Source organism: Rattus norvegicus, chromosome 9 (assembly GCF_021556685.1).
Source record: "Rattus norvegicus strain SHRSP/BbbUtx chromosome 9, alternate assembly SHRSP_T2T, whole genome shotgun sequence".
Taxonomy (NCBI): Eukaryota; Metazoa; Chordata; class Mammalia; order Rodentia; family Muridae; genus Rattus; species Rattus norvegicus.
This window is the reverse complement of record NC_141542.1, coordinates 90,251,734-90,276,160: the sequence shown is the minus strand read 5'-3', so window position 1 is coordinate 90,276,160 and position 24,427 is coordinate 90,251,734. Positions and strand designations below refer to the sequence as shown.

At 44.0% G+C, this 24,427-nt stretch overlaps 1 long non-coding RNA gene across 1 annotated transcript in view; it reads right to left on the bottom strand.

Moving 5' to 3' along the window:
- LOC148003790 (uncharacterized) overlaps positions 1 to 2,546 on the bottom strand; it is a 50,965-nt gene extending 48,419 nt beyond the window's left edge. The window contains exon 1 of the long non-coding RNA XR_015629644.1: positions 2,225 to 2,546. This is a non-coding gene — a long non-coding RNA (uncharacterized LOC148003790). The remainder of the gene's footprint in view (positions 1 to 2,224) is intronic.
- Between the last annotated feature and the right edge of the window lie 21,881 nt (positions 2,547 to 24,427).

The window sequence follows — 24,427 nt, the reverse complement described above, 5'->3', positions numbered from 1 at the left end:
TTGGAGAAGAAACACAGAGCTGACATTTGGGAGATCCTATAACCATTCAGACTCTACGAAGCATTTGTGGTTGTCTTCTGGGCCACCAGGAAAGCAGTATGCCAGAACTTTAGCATTCGTGGATGCTGACTATGATGTCTATGGATACACAAGTTCAATAAGTTATGGTCATGGGGTCAGGAATGGGGGCAGAGCTAACCTCCTAACCTCAGGTGGACAGAAATTTTACTTGAGCATGAAAGGGTCAATACAGCTGGCCTCTGGCAGGCTGTTGGTGGCTAGGAAAGGATGCTGCCTGTGTCACTCTGGAGTGCACTACAAATTCTCCTGCTGCTCATGTTTACATGCAAGAAGAGAGTATTAGGTACCTACATGTGGCAGAAATTTGTCTTGTTGAAAATCAATGGAATGAACACATAGTGAAGATTTTTGCCTAGTCTGTATAAAGATTATATGGATTTATGAAAAATTATGTTGTATGTACCTATATTTTAGGAACACTTCAAGGCAAGAGCAAAACTGCCCTATCCAGAAACCTCTTGAATTTGATAATAGTGGTGACATTCAATAATGACAGTCAACAGAGAGAAAAACAGAAAGGAGGAATGAATTAAATTTACCACAGGAGACTGGCATCCAAGAGCTTCTAATGAGCAAAATGACAATGGTCATCAGGGTCAGGAAGACTCTGGGAAGGGGAGGGGCAGCCCTGGGTGGTTTGCAAGTCCTCGGTAGACATGGGCATGCTCTCCTAGGCCTCACTCTCTATTTCTGCCTGCTTGCCATATCTTCCTTTGCCTTCCATCCTCTGGCTCCTTTTCTTTCCTGGCTCTCCCACCTGAGGCACAATGTTCCTGAAGGCCATGCTGCCCTGCTCTCACCACTTCTGTTTCTTCTCTTCTAGCATTCTAGTTGAGATGTATCTGGTAAAGAAGGAGGAGGTGGGAGCCTCTAGGGGATGCTGAGAAAGGACCAAAGTACAGTCATTATTTTCCTTGCTCTACTTCCACAGCCTCGGGGTCACACTGAAGGTGTATTCCTGCTCCCCAAGGTCCTCATAACCCTTGACAGCCTCGGGGTCACACTCAAGGTGTGTTTAGTGCTTCCCAAAGTCCTCATAATCCCCTGGACAATGACAGTTCTTTCCTCAGCTCTTCCTCCCTTGTTTGCAATAGAAACACCTGGTGTAGTCATTTTCTTATCCTTCAAGCCAATGTCCCCATAGTCATCTATTCTCATTTCTTTTAAACTCAGCATAGACCATGAGTTACAACATTTTAGTTTATCCGTATAAGAGAAAATAACATTTTCACTTAAAGTACTGTTTGCTACAGTTTTAGTAACTTGTGGCCAAATAATTGATTAAGCGTATACCAGAACTCCATGGTCCATTTGACCAATTAAATTTTATCCTTTATTTTATTTTGTATTGTATCTTATCAAAATGAAATGTTTTATATCTTTATACAGCATATATACTGTATATTATTAGTATGCATATATGTATTATTAATATATATCTATATATATGTATATACTTATAATCAAAACAGGGTTATAAGCATTTCCATCTCTTCATTGGCAAATTTTGTATGTCAAGAATCTCAGACAATTTTAGTAATTCTGATATATATCTATATTGTCTGGATCTATTGTGACCTCATTGTTCAAGAAGGACCAGAAGCTCCCTATCCCCAGTCTACTGCTCTTGACTCAATTTCTCTCTTCCCCCTCCCACACCTTCCTGCTCTAGAGTCTGTTGTTCTCCTCTATTCTATACTACTCCAGTAACAAGGCTGACTCCACTAGTTTCCACAAATGAGTGAACATTGTCTTTCTGAACCTGACTAACTTCAGTTCATTGTAAGAACCTCCAGCTTCATCCATGTCCCCACAAATGACAGCTTCTCATTCTTTACTATAACTAGGTGATTAGGCCATCATGTAAAGCTACAGGATATGAAATCAACATGCGTAAAACAGTCATATCTTCATGCATCAATGGTAAGTTTTCTACAAAAGAAATTAAGGAATATATTCACGAGAGCCATAGAATGAAATTAACCAAGGAAGTGAAATATCTCTACAGTGAAAATTACAAAGTGCACCAAGAGGACATAGTAAATGGAGAGATACCCTGTGTCCATAGATTAGAAAAATTGATATTATTAAAACAACCACATTACAGTTATCTGCAGATTCAATAGCATTCCAGTTTGATTACCTGCATTGTCATGCTCTGGCTGATCTTACCCCATACTTCTCCTGTAATGGGGAAAATAAAATCCACAGTTTCACAGACGGAAAGTAATAGGGCAATCACTGGGGCAGGCACCTCAAAAACGAGCCCAGTATGAGAACCTTTCTATCTCTTTGATCTGAAATAATAACAAAAGGTAGAGGTGGGAGAAAGAACCACTGTGACCACAGAGGATGCACACTGGCTCTGATCCCATGGGCTCACGGTCCCCCCCAGGCTCTGATCATCTTGTACAGACACAGACTCTGAAAACAGGGGCAGCCCTCACTGCCTGGGAGAGCTGTGCAGCCCTCGGCACCTGCTCCTGGAGTTTTTCTGTTTGCTTCTCTAAATTGCTTGCCTGGAGACAGATTCAGCCTCTGCTCATTGGCCCAGAGCATCATTCAGACTGGAGCTGTTGGCAGCACACTCATGAATGCATGCTAATTAGCTACAAGAGGCACACACAGGAATCATCGCCGCTCAAGGCCGCCCAGCCCTCTTTGTGTGCCTCCTTAATATTGGCCTCTGTTGAGTCCCATTGAAACCCTCAGCAGTTGCTTTCCTTATCTCCGTTTTTTATCTCAGCACAAAGCATGGTAGTCACAGTCTTCACTCTGAGCACCAAATACTTTAATTCCCTTTTCTTTTTCTTTTCTTTTTTTTTTCCGGAGCTGGGGATCGAACCCAGGGCCTTGCGCTTGCTAGGCAAGTGCTCTACGGCTGAGCTAAATCCCCAACCCCAATTCCCTTTTCTTAAACCTCAGCAGCAGATCAAATCTCAGGATGTACTTTCCCTTGTTCCCGTTCTGGCCTCACTGCACACCCCAGCTCCTCTGCGAGGCCCCGTGGGATTTGCCACCCAGGCACATGCCTTCATTTCCAGCATGGCTTGAATATGGCTTGACCTTCCAATGGTATCGGGCACTAACTAAGCAATCACATTTGTATGTTTGTTGGATTAGTTTCCGTGTTTTTCTCACTAGAAGTCAGATATCTCTTCTAGAGCAGAAACATTCAATTTTGTGGGCACTCATGAAATCCATACCTGGCTTGAAATAGACATTGAAAAATCACGTGTTGAACAGAGGTGGCTTGAAGATGGGCCTTTGTTTGGTCTCTGTCTTGTGAGGACGGAGAATATAAAACAGCATGAATAAGCCTTCCCATTGGCTCCCAGGTTCATATGCCCAGGATAATGAAGGAGAGCCACCCAATGACTGACCTTTGTGGCACTCGCCAAGGTCTATCCCACATTCTTGATCCAACAGTGAGTTTATTCCATTACTGCTAAATCGGGCTCCTTTATATCCACTCCAAAGCAGAGTGGCTGCCTTCCTCCTGAGTCACTTAGTGAGAGGTTCATGCCTGCCTGCTAATCCCCTAGTCCTGCCTTCTGAGTTCCTGGGTGAGTATTTCTCTTTTTCTGATCTCTCAGCCCTGGAATTCCAGAGGCATCAGAGAGGGTCAAGAGTCTCCTGGAGAGCCAAGAGAGAGGGTGACTTATTTCATGTTTTTATAAATGTTGGGGTGGGTTTCCAGTTTGGATCTTTTGTCCCACTCGAATGTATTTGTTCTCATCTGCACATGTTAAATTTCAAGGCTCCCTGCCACACCCCCCATCTTAGCCATATCCCCACTTCCTGTGCCCACTTCCTGTTATTTGCTAGTTCTCATAAATGTTTCCCAGATCCTTTTCCACATGTCTCAGCCCTGCCCCCTGCATTCAATCCTTGAGGCCACCTGTAAAGACCTGTACCTGTCTCTCTTTGTTCCAAAATTCCTCTGCACCCACCAATAATTACTCAAAGCTTTTCCTGTAAGGGAATATTCTGGGTTTTTTTTTCTACCAGACTTATTCCAGTCATCCTCTGACATACTGTCTGTCTGTCTGTCTGACTGTCTGCACGAACCCACCTTTAGGAGAACCTAACATGTCCAGATATGATTAGGCATCATGTTTTTGAGCCTCCCTCTAAACTTCCCATTTGGTGAAAAATGGGAAAAAGAGGGTGTCTATATTTTGTTTATTTGCTTAGATTTTAAAATTTTATTTTACGTGTTAATATTTTGCCTGCACGTGTGTATGCACACCACATGTGTAGTGTGCCTGGTACCCGTAGAGGTCAGAAGAGGGCATTGGATCCCGTGGAACTGGAGTTGTAATTCCAGTTGTGAGTCTCTATGTGGGTTTTGGGAAGCTAACTTGAGTACTTTGTGTAAGAACTACAGGCGTTCCTAACTACTGAGCCATCTTTCCAGTTCCTATTCTTTGTTTAAATAGTTTCTTTTCCCTTTCTGGGGCATGCACGTAGAGTAGAAATTGAAAGGCCTTATTGAAGTATCATGGCCCTGTACTAATTCCCAGTTGCCCCCTCCCCACTCTGACTTCTGTGCCTCCTTTCCATAGCCAGGCGGCTAACACGGTTACAACTCAGAGAAATGACCTCCAAACCCCTTCTGCTGCACAGCGTGGCTGAGGGAACAGGAGGTGGCAGAGCAGAGGAGAAAGAGCCTCTGCCCTCAGGGGTCTTACAGTTTATTAGAGAAGCAGACGTAAAGGAAAACACAGCAAGGTGGTGGAAAGAAATGACTTGGCAGGTCGGAGTCTTGGCTCTTGGGTCTTTGTTTCACCCACCACTGACTCTCCTGGCAACTGTCTAGGAATATTTCAGAATTGCTTGGGTAGAGCCTGAGAATGAATCAAACTTCATCGACCCACCAGGGCTGGCTGAGAGCTATGACGGTCATTCTGTCCATTCCTGGCCCCTAGGCCAGACCACATCAATTCAGCCTGCTCAGCCAGGGCTAACTCCTGTTTCCAAACCTCACCGGAGATGGTCCTGCCCAGTACTGTCTACTTTTCCTGCTCTGGTGGTTTTTGAGCCTTGGAAATGAATGGCTAAGCCCGGCTGCATTCCTTGGACGGCCTGAAGCCTTGCATAGTTTTCAAGCCCTCTTGGAGAGGGAATTCAAGGGGATCTAGAGGCAAAGGCTTATGTGGGGAGGTGCAGCCAGAGTCAGCTTTTTCCACTGGGCCATTCAGCTACATCCTGACTGTGCTCCAATGAAGGAAAGTGGTTCCCATTTGCAAAAAGATGAATGTCGGTGTTTGACTTCTTGCTGTATTGGGGCCCAGAAGCCCTGGCAGAGAAAACCTAATTTAATTTGGAAAAAAAAGCCTTTGAATTCCACCTGCCTGTTCAATCGTCAGCACTTTTTCCTCTTCCACCTACCTCTCTGTGTGGGATCACAGCCTGCCAGGACCGGCTTCATGGAGAGAACTGTCTCTGCTTGGGTCCCCAGGTTCTACTGTTTGTCCTGCTGAATGAAATGCTGACAGCTGATATCACTCACTGCTGCTGTACACTAAGGCTTTATAGGGAAGGGGCAGTGGTCTTGGGTGAAGTGGTCGTGTCAAGGGTGTGCATGGAAGGCTAAGGTTTAAGCATCTTTAAAAGAGATCCTTTGATATCTTTTTTTAGATATCTTTGTTGTGGAAAATTCCATTCCTTCCAGATTATTTTAGTGCCTCCAATTCTGAATGGAGGAACTTTGCGGAGCTTGATGACCAACCATCATGGAAAGCGTGTAAGAACGGGGTCAGCACATGATGTTGTGTCTTCAACCCGGGGAACTGGTCCTCTGCAATACTGGCTGTGCCGTCTCAGGCACTGGGAGTAAGAAAACAAGTGCCTGTGCCTTGGCAAGGCTCCTAAGGATCCGAAAGCTTGTGCTGGGCTTGTACGTATCAGGAAGTCTGTCACTTCTCGGGGAGAACTTCCAGGAAGGTTGTAAAACCAGAAACTAGACAGCAAATGCCTAGAGCGTACATGAGAATGAAGAGTGGACAGTAGGTATATCCAGACGATGTCGGCAAGAAATATGTACCTCAAAAACAAAAACGGCAGGAAGTTATCAGCTAAGGAGACACGGAGTGAGAAGGGAGGATAGCTTCTGCGTATGTTTCAAGACGGAAGGAGCCTGACTTGGCATGTCCATGCTCTGGGTCTTCTTCTACTGAGGTCCACTGTTGCCTTCTACTTTCCTGGCAGGCTGACATTTCTTGATTGTGCTGAGTGGTCCCTAGCTTCCAGTTGGGTTTGGCTCATAGGGGTTGGTGAGGACGGGGGCGGGGGGAGTTCTGGATGCCTTCCTCCTCTCCTTTCCCAGTTTGGGGCTCAGCCGTGTGCCATGTTGTTTTGTCAAATGCTGGGATCCTGCAGCACAGATGGAGTGCTCTACAGTTCTGTTCCTTGTTTTCTTTCTAGCTGTTTCTTTGGTCCTAGGGGTATTAAGGGATCCCCACTCTTGTTAGTCTTGCGACACCATGCTTTTCTGATTTCCCTTGACCCAGTCCACATCCTGGCAAGCCCCTCCTATTGTTAAACTCTTCTCCCCCGCACCTAAGTGTGTCATCTGCTTCTTACTGGGGACCTGAAGGGAAATGAGGGACAATTAAAGATTGTGGTTTCATCTCAAGGCTCCAGAGAATGTCAAGAATATTGAGCCAACACATTAGAAAAAAAAATACAACATTTTTGTGGAAATAGGGGAGTTTCGTGTTATTAGTTCTTATCCTGAGATTTTTTTTTTCTGCTTCTGAAATACTGTAGCAACCAAGAGAAGACTGGACATGCAGATGTGGCTGAATCTCAAACACAACAGAACCATAGGTGGAAAAGCAAGCAGAGAGAGTAGTGGGCTCAATCAACTCTGCCTTTGTAAATGGGTGGAGCCGAACCATACCTATCAAGTCATGAACAGGCCAAGGGATGATGCTACAACCTACATCCCTGGTTATTAGAAAACTGATGCCGGGGGCTGGAAAGATGACTCAGCGGTTAAGAGCACTGACTGTGCTTCCAGAGGTCCTGAGTTCAATTGCCAGCAACCACATGGTGGCTCACAACCATCTGTAGTGGGCTCTAATGCCTTCTTCTAGTGTATCTACAGTGTACTCACATGCATTAAATAAACAAAATCATTTAAAAATCTATAAAAAAAAAAGAAAAAGAAAACTGATGTCTAGGAGAGGGGAAGAAGGCAGAACTCAGTTCTGGAGCAATGCCCCCGGTTAAGATGCCTGCTGCCTTAGACACTGAATGTGTGATATTCCTCATATCACAGGATGGAAATTCCAAGCTTGTCTCATTTAATCTAAGATCAAGTCACATAAAGTGGGGCATGAAAAGCAAAATTCTGAAACACTTGGAGAATATTAACAAGCCAGACATCTAGTGAAAAAATTTTTAATGGGGACAAACTTTACCTCAGATGAAATTAAAATGATAGAACAACTTGAAACTGATTTGGATTTGATTAGGATTACTGTTAATTAAATGATACAAGGAATGATGGTGTAAAGGAACAAAAAATGAAACCCACATAAAAGTAACAGCAATAAAAGAAATTGTGGCACTAAAATACGGCTATTAGGGGGAAAAATCACATACCAAGTAGAATACATTTTTAAGGCATAGAGTCAAGTAGTAAATAAAGAGGTAGATGTGGAGATCAGTTATATGTCAGATTGATCAGGCCTGCGGTGAGTAACATCTGGTCAGATTTCACCCTGAAAAATTCTGCATGGATATTTGGGATTAAAATGAATATTTTAACCAAAGCGGATTGTTCTCCCTGGTCATATAATTAAGTTACTATTTGGATAGTACTAAAGAAATAGTCAACTTGAAATTTTAAGCTACTTAAATTAATGATTCTGAGTCCAAAACGAAGATACATTTTTGTACATAACACTATGGATATTTACCATGCACAGAACCCTTGTATTAATTCAGGTGAAGGCCTAAAGACAGTTTTAAAAAAAAAATCACAGACTCTCTACTTAAGAATTCTCTGACAGGCCTGCCCCACATGTGGCCCCTACATGTACAGCCACCCAATTAGACAAGGTGGATGAAGCAAAGAAGTGCAGGCCGACAGGAGCCGGATGTAGATCGCTCCTGAGAGACACAGCCAGAATACAGCAAATACAGAGGCGAATGCCAGCAGCAAACCACTGAACTGAGAACAGGACCCCCGTTGAAGGAATCAGAGAAAGAACTGGAAGAGCTTGAAGGGGCTCGAGACCCCATATGAACAACAATGTCAAGCAACCAGAGCTTCCAGGGACTAAGCCACTACCTAGAGACTATACATGGACTGACCCTGGACTCTGACCCCATAGGTAGCAATGAATATCCTAGTAAGATCACCAGTGGAAGGGGAAGCCCTGGGTCCTGCTAAGACTGAACCCCAGTGAACGTGATTGTTGGGGGGAAGGCGGCAATGGGGGGAGGATGGGGAGGGGAACACCCATAAGGAAGGGGAGGGGGAGGTTTTAGGGGGATGTTTACCCGGAAACCAGGAAAGGGAACAACACTCGAAATGTAAATAAGAAATACTCAAGTTAATAATAATAATAATAATAATAATAATAATAATAATAATAAAAGAATTCTCTGACAGATTATCTTCACATCCCTTCTGTATAATTAGAAATCTAGGTCCTGCCGGTCTACACTGCGGATTTGGATTTGACAACACCTTGTGTTTTTACATAGTTCCCTCTCACTGCCTCCTCACACGGAAGCAGGGCCAGGTCGCACCCGGGACTCATTTAATAAGGATCTTCTATTCATGACCTATTGAATTCGCAGACCTCCATCCCCTGAACTCTTGGTTGTGAGCCTTAGCCTTCAATGGCTCAGCCACCTCTCTATCCCTCTATTGCTTAATATCATCACCCACTGCTTCCGTGTGTGAACTTGGCACAGAACAAACATTAACAACCAGTAAGTAAGACTGTGGTAGCTATTTTTATGCCAGTAGGTGAACTAGCCCACAGAGAGTGAGTTGACAGACAAAAAAGAACATGGGATCTGTTGATCTTAGTGGGCTCTGAGCTGATCATGCCTGGAGTTGCTCTACCCCAGGACTTTTGTTCTAGGGATAATCTGCTTTCTTAATTGGTTAACTCAGTTCAGATGCTTAAGTTTCCTGTTACTTGAAGCCCAGGGCATTCAAATCCATTCAACTACCAAATCAAATTCTTGCCATCAAGGGAGAAGAAGGACCATGCAGTTTCTGATCTATGGTTTTCTCCTGAGAGTGGGGAGCAGTGGGATAGGGCAGCCAGGGATGGCAGCTGGTCTTGGTTTCTCATATTATGTTGGAGAGGGGGAAAGGCATTCTGTGAGGAGGGTCATGGGTGGCTGGGAAAGCAGGGCTTTCAACTGAGACACTCTCCTACCAACCAAACAGGCAGGAATCCAGCAGGGCAGATGACAAGGCTCTTGGAGCTTCTTGCTACTCAGATTAGATGCATGGAGGTAATAAAAAACCACCCAAAAGAAACTGTAAAAGGAGGCCTTGGGAGGCGCATCCGAAGGAGTGAAAAGAAAGGAGAACAGAAGGAACCCGTGGAAAGAAAATCTTCCAGACCAAAGGACGATCCAAAAATAATGAGACCAAAGTTCAAAGAAGTAATTTAAACCAAATAAGGCAGGGAAGACCTAGCCAGCAAGGGGCGGGCTGGCTCTGCAGGGAGTGGGTGAGCATCAGGCAGTAGGATGGGGCTAAGCAGAGTTCAGTTTAGGACAACCAGTGGGTCAGAGGGAAGGGAGACAGGCCGCCACAGCTGCCAAGGTCAGAGAAGCAGGACTAAATAGTACTTTTCACCATCCCGGCCCCACCATACCTGGGGCACTGCCTCCACCCTCACCATTAGCAGAACTGCTCCAATTAGCAAAGCATGTCAGACCACTGGACCAGACCAATAAAGCAAGCCTCGCTGGCTTATAACCTGTTTAGGCATTCATTTATATTTGATTGCAGCAAAGAATTACAGGGCCATTCCCCATGCCTAGGAAGATGGAAGTTAAGTCTATTAACTGCCCACTCTGTGTGGACTGAGGCTCTTCATGGTCTTAAAACTCAGGTAATGGCCCAAAGACGTAAACGTAGACTATACAACTGGCTCACTTTTGCATTCTGTGTGTGTGCATGTGCATTTACCCATAAAAACACCTTCCTATTCACTTTTCCATTTACCACAAGCACTATTCCAAACGTGTGTGCTCTATCATCTACCACAACTTCTTAAGTCACAAGAATGAGCATTTCATGTGTGCTTGTGGATGTGCACATATGTGTATGTGTGTGTGAATGCATATATATGTGTGCACTTGTATTTATCTGTGTGTATGTGTGCACATGAATGTGTGTGTGTGTGTGTGTGTGTGTGTGTGTGTATGCTTTTATTGTTGTTGTAGTTGGACCAGGATTTCAGCATTTAATGAGGTATTGATATTTGAGGAGAAGTTCTAAAAAACTATCACTCTGGGTCCTTCATTCAGTTGTGATGCCCAACACTTATTTCCTTGACAGAGGATGAAACCAAATGGAGCACCATGCTCACCAATTGACTCCTATTGTACTCAGAAACACAAAGAAAATGTTCTTCTTGCCTTTGAGTCTTTCCTCTGACCACTCTAACATGAGTCCTAGCAGCACTAGCTAGGAGGTGACACTGTTCATTAGTATCCCAATCTCACGTAGCTAGGTAACAGTGCGTCTTACATGACTCTGAATTGGCTAGAAATTTCTTTCTTTTCTTGCTCCTTTATGAAGATACTATCTGAAAGCATGTCCTGTGGGAAGAAGAGAAAGATAGACCAAGGCAACATGTACTATAAAGCTTCCCATTTGTCTCCATTGGGATGGAAGTTTGGTCTTTAGTACCAATGACCCTTAGGGGCAATACAATTTCTTCTTAATCTGGGGCCCTATCAATGCCATTTTGGCCATTCTATGGCGCAAATTGAGCTTCTGGGTTCATTGTTAATCTCTAAGGTCTTACAGAGTACAGGAAGTAAGATTCTAAGATACGGAGGTGTGAGCTTAGGCTTCCCTCCCTGCTCACGCACCTTTGAGCATGCAGTCATGTGTTGATTGTGCCTTTCTCTGGGACTCTTCCTAGAGGCTCACATTTTGTGCAAGTTTGGCTGTTTAACCTCACTGCTGGTGACCTCCAACAAATATTTCCAGTTCCAGTTCTATACCTACTTGGAGATTAAACTTAATTATTTATTAATTCTTGTTCTTTTGGATCCATTCAAGCGGGAGGAGATAAAGTCAGGTGAGTTTAATCTCTTTGATCTACAACTGACTGCTTCCTTTAGTCTCTCGTGTCAGCCAGGCCATTTTTCTGGCAGTCTGATCTACAGGTGTGTGTGTGTGTGTGTGTGTGTGTGTGTGTGTGTCTGTGTGTGTGTGTGTGTCTGTGTGTTGTGTGTGTGTGTCTGTGTGTTGTGTGTCTGTGTGTTGTGTGTGTGTCTGTGTGTCTGTGTGTTGTGTGTGTGTCTGTGTGTCTGTGTGTCTGTGTGTTGTGTGTGTGTGTCTGTGTGTGTGTGTCTGTGTGTGTGTCTGTGTGTCTGTGTGTCTGTGTGTTGTGTGTCTGTGTGTTGTGTGTGTGTGTGTCTGTGTGTCTGTGTGTTGTGTGTAGGAGCATCCCTTTTCAACTGAGATAGGGTTTTCCTTTCCTAATTTCCTGAAACTGAAAGGCTAACTCTGCAAAGGACTTGCCTTCAATGAAGTAATGCATAGTTTTGAAGTATTTAAAACTACAGCCATTACATTAGCATATGCAGCCCCTGAGGCTGAGCAGAGACCCTGTGTAGAAAAGAACCTCTATTAAAGGCTGCCCAACTTTACCAAGGTTCCACATATTCTTTTGGAAATATGGGACCATTGATTTCTTTTTCTTTCTTTTTTTTTAAAAAAAGTATTATAAAACCTTCGTCTGTCATTGCTCTGTATCACCCTACAATGGCACTACAGGTCAATCTCTAGCAACCATATGGACCCTACTGAGTTGTGTGTTAATAAGTACATATCCCTAGACAGTTGTGGATTGCATATCCATGGACCCATTTTTAAGTCAGTTTACTTATCTGGAAAATGGATCTATACTTTTATTCTTTCTCCTCAGGCTGTTCTAGGGGATTCTAGTGAAGCAGGTAGTCAAGATGAAGCAAATAGCAAGCCCTCTTTATAACAGGCATACACAGTAATTAATATCCTGTGTAGAATCCCGAGTCTCTGGCCAGTTTGCTCTAAGTGAATCTAACCGGGTTAACTCTGTTTCTCAGAGCTTGTCTCTAAGAATTTAGAATTTAGACTGTGCCATGCGGGCTCATGCAGATGCAGTCCACTGGCAGAGGAAGCTCTAACCAGGATGTAAAATGGCAAACTAGGAAGCTCAGACTTCAGGACTCACAGGTCCTGTTGGTTGGCAGGGCCTGTGGATGTTCAGAGTGTGACTTTGCAAGGCCTGCAGGGACCTGCCACAGTTCTGTGCCTGCCGGATCACAGCACAGAGCATTTACCATAGGCTCATCCTTTGCTCGGTTCTGCCCAGAGCTCTGTTGCTATGCTCCCTCTCTCTGACTCCGGTCACAGCTAACACACTGTTTGCAGACCTCTCTTTGCTGCTGTTCAGACTGATGTTCAAACACTGAATGCATACTTTCCTTGTCGTGCCCCCTGCTTCCCCACCATTCAGCCTTGGAGACCAACAGCCAGGCACACAGGCACACACAGAAATCAGACTCAGAATTATTAACCAAGAGGCCTTGGCTCAAGACAGAAAACGATATCTATAAAGATCCTTATCCCAAGCTATGCAATGCTGAGAGAATCTGCTGCACTGGTATTTGGGGACACTCATTAAAAGGGTGCCATGGCTACAAGTTCAACTTTATGTTCTTTTCTGCTTTCAGAAGTAAAGAAATCAGTAGAGGAGAGATAAGTACTCAGTGGGCCTGGCCTCAAAGCTAGTGTGACCATTCACAAGGTGTCAGTGAACTGGGGCCTCTCTGCCTTCCTCCTCTTTTGCAGAACATCTGGATTTTGTTTGCTCATCTCCACCCCACCCCAGCCCCATCTCACAAGAGACAGGATAAAAGCCAGGCAAGCATGTACTTGAGAGAGTGATACTTGCTGCCAGAGTTCAGGACAATGCCAGAGCACACTGGGAAGGGAGAAATGGTGGACAAGGATAGCTGAGTGGCCAAGACAGTCAAACACCATGAAAGAAAGGAGAGTGCCACTGGAATAGGGTCACACAGCAGCTTAGGAAGTTTAGGATTCTAAAGGAGTGTGTGTGTTGTATGTACACATGGGTGAGTACCTACAAAGGCCAGAGGTCATCCACTGTAGCTCTTTAGGAGCCATTCACCTTGGTTTTTGAGATAGGTTCACTCACTGGCTTGGTGGTGCTGATGAGTCTAGGCTGGCTGTCCAGTGAGCCCCAGGCCATCTTCTGTCTGTTTCTCCAGCATAGAGCTGTCAAATGCATAGCCCCATATCCATCTTTCTATTTAGATGATGGGGGATGAATTAATGTCCTCATACTGAGGCAGCAAGCATTGGCTGAGTTAGCTCTCTAACCCTGAAGATAAAGGTATTAACAGGCAGCTTTGGCCTGTTGGTTGAACTTCCTGAAATATTGAAGGAGCCATGTGAGCACTGGGTTAGAACAGCAGTGCAGCCAGAACCAATGGCTCTTGGGGATAATACAATTTCTTCTTAATCTCGGATCCTATCAATGCCATTTTGGCCATTCTATGGAGCAAATTGAGCTTCTGGGTCCATTATTAATCTTGAAGATCCTACAGAGTACAGGAAGTAGAATTCTAAAATACATAGGTGTGAGCTATAGGCTTGGACTTGCTCTGTCACAATATATCCCATGGCTTCTATGCATTGTGCTTGCTTGTGGATAGTATTTTCTACAGCTTTATAAGAACATGCATAAGTCAGGAATCTTAGTAAGGGTCACAATGGAATAGAGCAAGTTGTGGTAAGAATATGGATTTACTACAGACCTTTAGTAAATAGTACTCTACTATTTACTAAAGTTACTTAAGCTACTTTGTAAACTGCAACTGCTTAAAGGAGTTAAAGAGAAAGATAAATTATTTTCCTTTGGATGGGTTTCTCCAGGAGGTTGATCCCCTTCCTTCTCATTGATCTCCCTCAGCTTCTCCAAATTGTCTCCCTTTCAAGACAGTTGGTCTAGTTGGAGGGAAAGAAGGCTATATACATACATACACACATACACATCACATGCACACACACACACACACACACACACACACATACACAGACACAGACATACATAGACACACACAGACACAGACACACACCCCAAATGCATACACAGACACACCCATACCACATACACAGACACAGACACACACACACCACATACACAGACACAGACACACACACATACACATCACATGCACACACACACACATACACAGACACACACACAGATGCACAGACATACAAACCCACACTGCATACACAGACACAAACATACAGACACACATAGACACAGACACACACCCCAAATACATACACAGACACACCCACACCACATACACAGACACAGACACACACATACAGACACAGATATACAAACACACCCACACCACATACACAGACACACACATACACAGACAAGGACACAGACACAGACACACCCATTCCACACCCACACAGACACACAGACACACAGACACACCCACACCACACACACACACACAAACACATCAGGATGTAAAGAATAATGGAAACATCTAGTGAGTCTGATCTTATTTTTGAAGCATGGAGTGTAAAAATACAAGCCGTGCTCTTAACACTCAATACTAAAGTTTAAAAAAGACTTAAAAAGTAATCGTCACATCTTAAGGTTTTCGGCAAGGATAATTCTTTCAATATTTAATATCTGAATCAGTAAATAAATATTTTTCAACTATTAGGAATTCTGTATGGTCATAATAGCCTTTCTTTTAAAAAAAAAGCCAAGCAAACATTACTTTTAATTTTTATAAAGTAAAACCTAAGATCTCAATTTTGTAAAATCACACACACACACACACAAAGATGACACCTAAAGGTGATAAAGGCTATGTTAATAATAGAATACTGTATTCTTTCCCTTTTTTTTGTACTTTGAAGCTTTGTATGTTTTTTAAATACCATTTTAAAACAATACTATATCATGAATTACAGATACAATGCAGTTTCCTTTAAAAGCAAAGGACTCCAGGATGTATCTTGAGAAGTAACTCAATGGTGTTTACTGTCAATCTGTGAATCTCTTGAGGTGTGCCTATATTATTGTGCATATGTGTGATGAGAATTGTAGTGTCTCAGTCACTCTGGTCTATGGGGACACTGTATGAAACTGAAATTCAAGGGGACCACAAATATGGGATGTGACTTAGCAAAAACATACTATAGCATATTCAGAAAGCTCAAAATCCTTGCAGCTTCAACATAGAATAGTCTTGGTCTTTCCAAGTTCAGGTGGTGCTTCAGCTTCAGCTGCATTGGTGTTGAGAGGAAGGTGGGGAAGAAGAATGAAGGGAACGTGCCAGCTTGGCTGGCTCTTCTCCCAGCAGGCAGACCGGTGGGTGGGCTGTCCATTAAGACATAAGCAGGAACAAGGTCCTTTCTGTAGCTAGATTGCACTGAGGGAGATCAGAGGCCTGGAGGAACTTCTCAGTTGCCAGCAGTTCCCAGAAACACAGTGGAAGTCTCTCAGACAAGGTAGACAGGTTGGCATAGTCAGAAGAGCGGGAGAGGTGAGGCAGGCCAACATACCAGGAACAGTGGTGAAATCTTGGGTGTCTGGGGGTCTGCCAGCTGTGCTTTCATAGCAGCTCCAGTCCAGCTTTCAATACCCATTCCTGGAAAACAGATCGGAATTGGCTGTCAGACCATGTAGGGTCAACTCTGGCCTGGAAGACCCAACAGTGCCTGAATTCACTTCCTGGCACCAGCTCTTAATTGTAAGGATCTGCGTCCATCTGGGTCTTTTGTTTGTTTGTGAGACTCTTATAGGTCCAGTCTTATACTGTCAATTCTATGTTACCTACTGCTTTGCTGTTTCCTTGTGCATCGCTGGGCACCATCCATTTCTTACCTATTACTAGACACATCTGGTGTAGCTAAGTGCTCAAGAACAGGGTTGAAATCCTGTTCCTGTACTCTCAGGGTCAATAGCCTCTCTCTTTTACCTCAACTCTTCATAATTCACAAAGAAGAGAACAACAGAACATAAATAAACAAAAGTTAATACAAAACAGAAAGGCAATTTCCTGGCATCGGAATGGGAGGCACAGCACGAAGCCGTAGCCGCACAAACTTTTCTCCATGACCAAAGAATCATATGTCATGACCTCAGGTTGAGCAACTACAATGTAATACCAGGGTGCCGAAGTGCTGAAATCTCTTGCCCTCCAGTAGGTTGGTTCTTAGCTATAATATAATTTTAGAACTGTAATATAATTTTACAAATGGAAAATTCCAGAGAGAAAATGATTTGCCCTGTGCTACAAAGAAGACGTTAGTCAATTGAAAAGAAACAGCCTAGGCCTATTCCCAGTTGTTTGATATCCTCAGATCTTCTCTAAAGTGGCTTGGCTGAGATGAGCAAACAGCAAGTTTTTATGATGGGAAGCAAGACTGTCTTTATCTGCCTCCATTACACCGACCTTTTCTATCCTATTACATGATATTGGGCTAGAAAAGGAGAAAGGCCTGTTGGGTTGAAGTAAACAGAAGATGCTCTTTTCAACACTGCTGCCCCTTCTATCATATATAAACCTAGTTAATTCACATGTCTCAGCAGTAGTCTAATGGATACTCTACTTGACAAGCTTTGCTCCATCACAAAATAAGGTTTTCATCGGAATCCCCAAAGCAAAATGAAAACCCAAAAGTGTGTGGTGAGGTCTTTAGGATGGTGGGAGCTGGCTCTAGGCATGACAGCCCAGAGGTTGTCCACTTACATACTAAGAGAGCAAGAGTCTCATCCAATCTCTTGCTCAGTGCTTGTGGGATGCACCCTGGCTATTCTCTCTTCAATCTGTGTGACCTTGGTCAGGGATGAGAAGTTCTAGACTAGACATGCAATTGTTTATCTGGAACTTTGCTGTGTACATTCTAGGCCCCCAACCAAGAAATAAGGTTGTGCTTAAATGATAGCTCTCCACATTTCTTTTCATTTGATGTATAGTTATGTACTGAAATATACTGCTTCCTAATTCAATGAGAGGAATGGGAAATAACTGATTTGTGAACTTTGGATCCAAAGGGTATAGGGCTCATTGAGTTGTGTCTCAGTGCCCTAAAGTTGATGGAAAAATACCCCATGAAACTCAGTCAAGAACCACTTATAGAATACATATCAGTGCTGATTCAACTGAGCTACTCCTCTTTCGATTGGACTTCTCACCCTGGGTGAGGGATATGGTCTCTGCCCTCAATTTGCCAATATAGAAATATAATCCTTAGAAGTCAGATTCCAGATGAATTCTCAGGAGCGAACGAATGATAGAAGCAGAGACACTATCTCATCCTACTTTTCAGACATTTGATCTTGACCCCACTGTCATACATCATGGTATAGAGGAAATATGGTCCTTATGGGACAAATGTAGATCTATCTTTGTCTAGTACTCAAGAAGAAAGTAGACTGTGAATAGACCTTTCTTTGTTTTCCCAGGTAGCCGCCACAGACTGAGTGAGCTGAATCAGAAGGACAAGAAGCAACATAAAGTATTTGACTCTCCCTCTTCCTTGAGACTGCATGGTATTCATGCTTGGCATAAGCATCCTGCCAAAGCCCAGGAGATCCTTTGAGGGATGCAGTGTTGGGATGCAGGGTAAGTCCTACCAGTCCTTGGCAGTGCGCAGATCGGAGGTCCAGACTGCAATCTTATTTTCCAGGCCTCCTGAGGAGCTGGTTTGGCATGAAATGGAATAAATACGAAGATGACTGAGCCCCATCCAACCCATCTTGGAACTTTCGTTGGAAAACCAGGGTGAGGGGCAAGTATGTTGGGATAGTCCCTATTTCTGGAGATCAATGGCTACTTGGGTGCTTTTCTACACTTTTGGCACTTTTAATTTAGAAAAAAAGAGGAACAGGTAATGTTAAGAATGACTGCTCATTCTTAAAATGCTTTGGGGAATGAAAACTTTGGGAAAACCAAAGCAAGAGATGGTGGAGGCTGCCAGGATTGAATAGCATTGGAATGAAGAATCCAAGAGCTTGGCATTGTTTTCTCATACCTGTTTACTAAATATCCAGGTGTCTTGTGCTTGGTTTTTTTGTGACAGCCGTCTTTAGGACCTTTGAATGCACCCTATCCTACTTGACATCAAACACGGGAAAAATGAGAAAGATATGACCTTTGCACTTTAAACAATCTTAAAAACAGTATGAATTGTTGGGACAACCTTGTAATGCAATTTTTAAAAAGTAGCACAGAGAACTGTTTGCCTGGGTTCAAATCCCCAGCACCACAGTAACACAAATACTTTAAAAAAAATGAAAGGACAGGTGTGGTGTGCATACTTGGGATCCTAGCACTTGGTGAACAGCAGAAGGGTTCTTGGAGCTCACTGGCCAGTCTTTCTGAATCAGGGAGGTTGAGGTTTACTGAGAAATCTTATCTCAAAGATAAGGTGGGAAGTGGTAGAGGAAGACACCTGACATCAACCATGGGCTTCCACATTTACATTTACATACACACACGTGCAGCGCGCGCGCGCGCGCGCGCGCGCACGCACGCACACACACACACACACACACACACACACACACACACACACACACACACACACACAGGCCTGCCAAATTCTCCCATTATGGCTTTTTCCTCTCGTGAGAACCTAGTTTTTCTCCATTTTCCCCATCTAGTTAAACGTTGAACAGCGTGTCCACATAGGCTGGAGTCTTGTGATAGCAGTTAGCTCGGGCTCTCTCTCAAGGTGATGAAAACAAAGTCCGTAGACAGCGAGGGGCTGAAGCAGCCAACTTGGTGGCCTCCCAGTTTCTCTCATCTCTCCTTTTGCTGAGTTAGCAGCACCAAACATGATCTGACCTTTACAAAGGCAGATTTCCCTCTATTCATGGGGTAGAGCCTGCCCTGGCTTCCCCAAGTGCTCAGTCTGCTCAGCTTTTTTTTACCCATCTCCAGCTTCCGGGTCTCTTCCTGTGACCACGTGTTCCCACCTGATGGTGAAAATGAAAGCTCAGACCTTTCTGCCATCTTGCTCCTTTCCCTGCACGTTGCCTGAGGTGACAGTTACATAACGACACATCTTAAAACGTATGTTCATCTTCTCAACCCTGCTCTTCCTTCTTCCCACCTCTCTTTCCCTCTGTTCATTCAGCTCTCTTGTTTTGTCATGCAGGGCTTTCTTCTCACTAGCCATGGTATCTCACTTGCTGTTCAACTCTAACAGTCTTGGCCGAACTTTCACTTAGGACATTTTTTTTCAGTGGGGACACTCCAGGGTTCACTACAGTCAGGACCAGGATTAGGTTTCAGATCTCATTACTTTGAGCCCAGTGGTTTTTATTTTCCCCCTTTTGTATTGGATATTTTATGTATTTACATTTCAAATGTTATTCCCTCTCCAGGTTCCCACCTTTCCCATCCCCCCTCCCCCTGCTTCTATGAGGATGCTCCTCCTCCCACCCACCCACTCCCATCTCACCACCCTGGCATTTCCCTACAGTGGGCCTCCAGCCTTCACAGGACCAAGGGCTTCTCCTCCTATTGATGCCAAACAATGCGATCCTTTGCTACATAGGTGGCTAAATCCATGGGTTTCCCCCATGTCTACTCTTTGGTTGGTGGTTTAGTCCCTGGGAGCTCTGAGGGCTCTGATTGGTTGATATTGCTGTTCTTCCTATGGGGTTGCAAACCCCTTCAGCTCCTTCAGTCCTTATCTAACTCCTCCATTGGGGTCCCCGTGCTCAGTCCAATGCTTGACTGTGAGCATCAAGTCCCTCTTCCTCTGACTCTTCAGTTTGCAGAGCTCATCTGAAGTCCTGACCCTGTTTGCTTCACAGTCACGAGTTATACCTTTCCTCAGAGCTTCAACGTGTCTGAGGAAACACACAGTTTCCCTTGTTAATTGAGCTGAGGTGTAGAGCAGAGCAGAAGCACACTGCCTATTTGCTTTTGTCAAGTTGAGAAAGAAACTGGTGCTTTGAAAACACAGTGGTGTCTACTCAGGTATTTGCTGGAAGTGTCCCTTCCTTGCTTTTCCTTGTTCTTTTCCTGTAGATATTTGTGATTTAATAAACATCAGCATATCTACCAGCCTGAAGAGACACACCTGCATGTCAGGATCTTAGTGGAGGACGCTGAGGCTGGGGTGGATGGAGTGTATGGGGGAGCCAAGTGATGGGGTGTCCACGGTGGTTTCCAGCTGAATACACTGACTTCTCAGATCTCATAGCCTCACACTGGGGCTGAGCAGAGCAGTGCCGGACAAGAGGACTGGAGATGTTTCTGCCTCATTCGGACCAGGGGAGAGTTATACTCCAAAGTGTGGGCAAGCTAGCATGGCCTCCTGTCTCTGCATCCTGGAAGAATGGCTTCCCTTGGCTCTACATGCCATGCTGTAGGTTGTCCCCAACTCCTTTGTGACCCTTCAGCTTCCCCAGTTCACTTTCACTCTGTTTCTCAAGCACCTGTGTGCTCTGTTCTCCATTCTCCTGTATAATTCCTTTCTGTAAGGCTTTCATTCACTCCCAGAGCTTTGATAATCACTACACATTGTTTTGAGCCCTTTTTCTTAATGAAACATACTTAATTACTCATTGGACATTGTAACTGAACTTTCCTCTGAAATAAGATGTGGAGTCTCAAACTATTGACCTATTTCCTCTCCAGTGTCATTTTAACAAATGACATCAACATATACCCAGGCCTGACAACCTCCATTTAACAGGCACCAAACTCATAAATAATTGGTGTCCAATAATACAATGGCCTATGTTCTCTGATAGCCTCCTTTGCCCTGCCAGCCACCCTGCCAATGAGGTTTTAACCAGGGTTCAGAACCACTATGTGTTCATGCTGGGGTGAATGCATCCATTCACCTAAAAGTGCTATTTCCTTGTCTAAAACAGGGAGGTCTTGAACTATATGAGTCCTTCTGTTTCTGAGATATATATATGTGACTTATATAGATCACAGTCCCCAAAGGGGGAGGCGACTTGTAAAGTTCTTCTGATCCAATAGGCCAAAAGATTTTTGTTTGGATTACAACAGCCCTCAGACCTAAACCTATAGCTAACATATAATTCCTCAGGGATTCCCCAGGAAGACAGGCTCCTGTCCTTTGCTTTTGCCACCACAGCAGGGAAGGGAGCTAGCTGCTTGGAGGCATGGCTCAACTGAGTGGTCATTATTTTCCAGTTTCCCTGCTTGTTCTACTGAGACAGAGGCAGGCACACAGATGGAAAATTCTCAGGTGTTTGTTCCCTCCGAAAATTAACTAGAGGGCAAAAGTAACTCCTGTCCCTGCTCAGTCCTCACCACTGTCTGTCCTCACCACTGTCTGTCCCAGCAGACAGGACAATGAATTTAATGAGGTTGCTCCTAAGGCCCCAGAATTCCCTAAAGACCAAGGCTCCTTAGTCCTTAGTCCTCACTGAAGGGCACCAAGGAGAGGAGTTCGAGATTCTATGAGCAGATGGACTGAACAAATGTCCCTGAGCTAGCACTGCTCTAAGTGTAAGTACTTTCTGCTCTTGACAGCACAGTGGCTCAGAGGAAAGAAACAGCCAGGAGCCATATTCCTTAAGTACCAAAGTTCTTCACATGTCACTGAAGTGAGCAATTTGTCTTTGATACTTCTAACCTGCGTGTGTATGTGTGTGTGTGTGTGTGTGTGTGTGTGTGTGTGTGTTTCTTTTATTCGATGTCTACATCCAATTGTCTTAGACTTAGATGAGAGGGGGGGGGGGGAGAGAGAGAGAGAGAGAGAGAGAGAGAGAGAGAGAGAGAGAGAGAGAGAGAGAAATATCCAATTGTACATTTGTACACATGACAATGCTCACTACATTTCTGGTAAGAAGTTGGCAAAGTCTCTTCAAGAGATGTTAAGATATCTTTGTGCTTTCTAACACAATCCAACCAGAATAGGAATGTGAAATTATCTCTACCCTCATCAGTCTGGCTGGGTCTTTTTATAGGTATGGAAAACCAGACTTTCTGTAAATCAGTAATGTATTTTGGTTTCCCAATCCTGTGTACTTTCCATTACTGTCAGCTTCCTCATTGCATTCGGATTTCCTTTTTCTCCAGAGCCAAGGAACAGCAACATTTTGCTAAAAATGCTGCTAAATCCTGAATAAATACAAGTCAGCAAGGTATCACGTGAGGTCTTTTATTCCTAATTTCAGACGAAGGCTTGCATGAAACTCTGGCTCCAGGCCATTCTAGTACATTGTGACCTTGAAGAACTGTGGGCACACTAGACATATGCTACTACCCAAGGCCCCATGCTGATCCTTGAGAAGAGAGGTGAGATTGTGTTGTTGTTGTTTGTTTGTTTCCATGTGGAACAAGGAAAGAATTTCCTAAGTTTTGGTTAGCAGAGATTGATCTAGTCTAAGTAGTAGGAACTTCTTAGGGAAAACTGTGAAGGCTCTCATTTCCTCAGCTATTATTGCATGGTGGCTTAACAGTAAATTATAATTATATTAATATTACATTATTAGAATTCCATAAAGATAAAGTTTTGGGCAATGCATCAGGTTTGGAACCATTGTGACTGGTTTCCATGCCTGGCTGTGCTCCTGTGCCTCTTTACTGGACTCATATTCATCTGATCAGGAAACCAGGCAGTCACTGAGTCAAAATCTCCAGGAACTACTCTAGATATAGAGTAGTTAGTGTGGAAAATGCAACAGTCCGGTTGTCATAATGATTGGCAAGTAGATATAATGATAGGAATGTTATACTGAAAACACAAATTGAAGAAGGCAGTAGAGAGTACCAGACAAGGGAATGTGTTTATGTGAAGTGTGTTGTCAGGTTCTAAACTGGGCTTCCCAAGAATTTTTTTAACCCTCCCCTTGGAAAGTAGGTCCTAAACGCTGTCCCCTGGAGAGCAGTGGCTGCGTTTAGTGACTTCTATAAAAAGGTAGAGGAAGAGTGATACTTAACTCTGGGATCTAGGAGAGTAAAAGTGCCATCTTTTACATCTTTTCTTTGGGTTGTTTGCAGTAGGGCAAGTTAGCTATTCTGTTGTGAGGATACACAAGCAATTTATAAAGAGGCCCATGTGGCAATAATGGAGAACTCTTGCCAACCCCATGGAATGGAGCCATTCAGGAAACAGAGCTCAAGTCCAACTGTCAGATGCCTGAAGCTCCTGCCAACACCTTGAGCTTACCACAGTGGAATGAGAACCTGGACCGGGCCACCCAGGTAAGCTGACGCCAGGTCCCTGGGCTAAATAAAAACTGAGACAATACCTATTTTTTTTTTGTTTAAAGCCACAGATTTTTCAGGATATGTTGTTAAATAACAATAGATAGCATATACGTCTGTGCAGACGGAACTAGTTAGCTGTTTTCAAACTACCATGATGAGGTGTCTGACAGAGGAAATGTGAGGAAAATATCTTGGCTCACAATTTCAGATCTTATGGTCCATCATGGTGGCGAAGACACCATCATGTCATCATGTCACAGGAGCATATGTTGGGACTCCTTGTGTGGTGGCAGACTAGGAAGCAGAGAGAACAGCTAGAACCAGAATCAGATCATCCTTCAAGCCCTGCCCATGGGGGCCAAGCTCTACCAATGAGGGCCCTCACTTTAGAAGTTCTCCAACCTTTGAAAAACAGTGCCAACAGCTGTGAGCAAGGGTTCAAACACATGAGCCTTGGGATGACATTTCACATCGGAATCCTGGCAGAGAAGTTATATTTAGATGGTGGTTGTTAGGCAGAAACAAAGTAAAAGGAGGGAAGAGGCCTTGAGGTGGGAGAGAGGTGGCAAGATTGCCGTGGGGGGAGACATGCTTGAACACTGAAGGCATCCAAGACCTATACACCAAAGTAAACCAGCCTTTCAAAGGACAGCTAGCACAACAGACACCCCCACCCTGAACCACCTCACTGTATTGAGATGTTCCCCTTAGGGAGCATATATCTATTGTTTCAGTAACTTGATATTCTCAAGAGTTAGAGTTCAACTCATGGTAAGACAATTGATCTTTCCCAAAGAAATGAAAGGACACATAACTGAATTCTATCCCATAGAAAAGATGGCCTCCAACAACACATTTT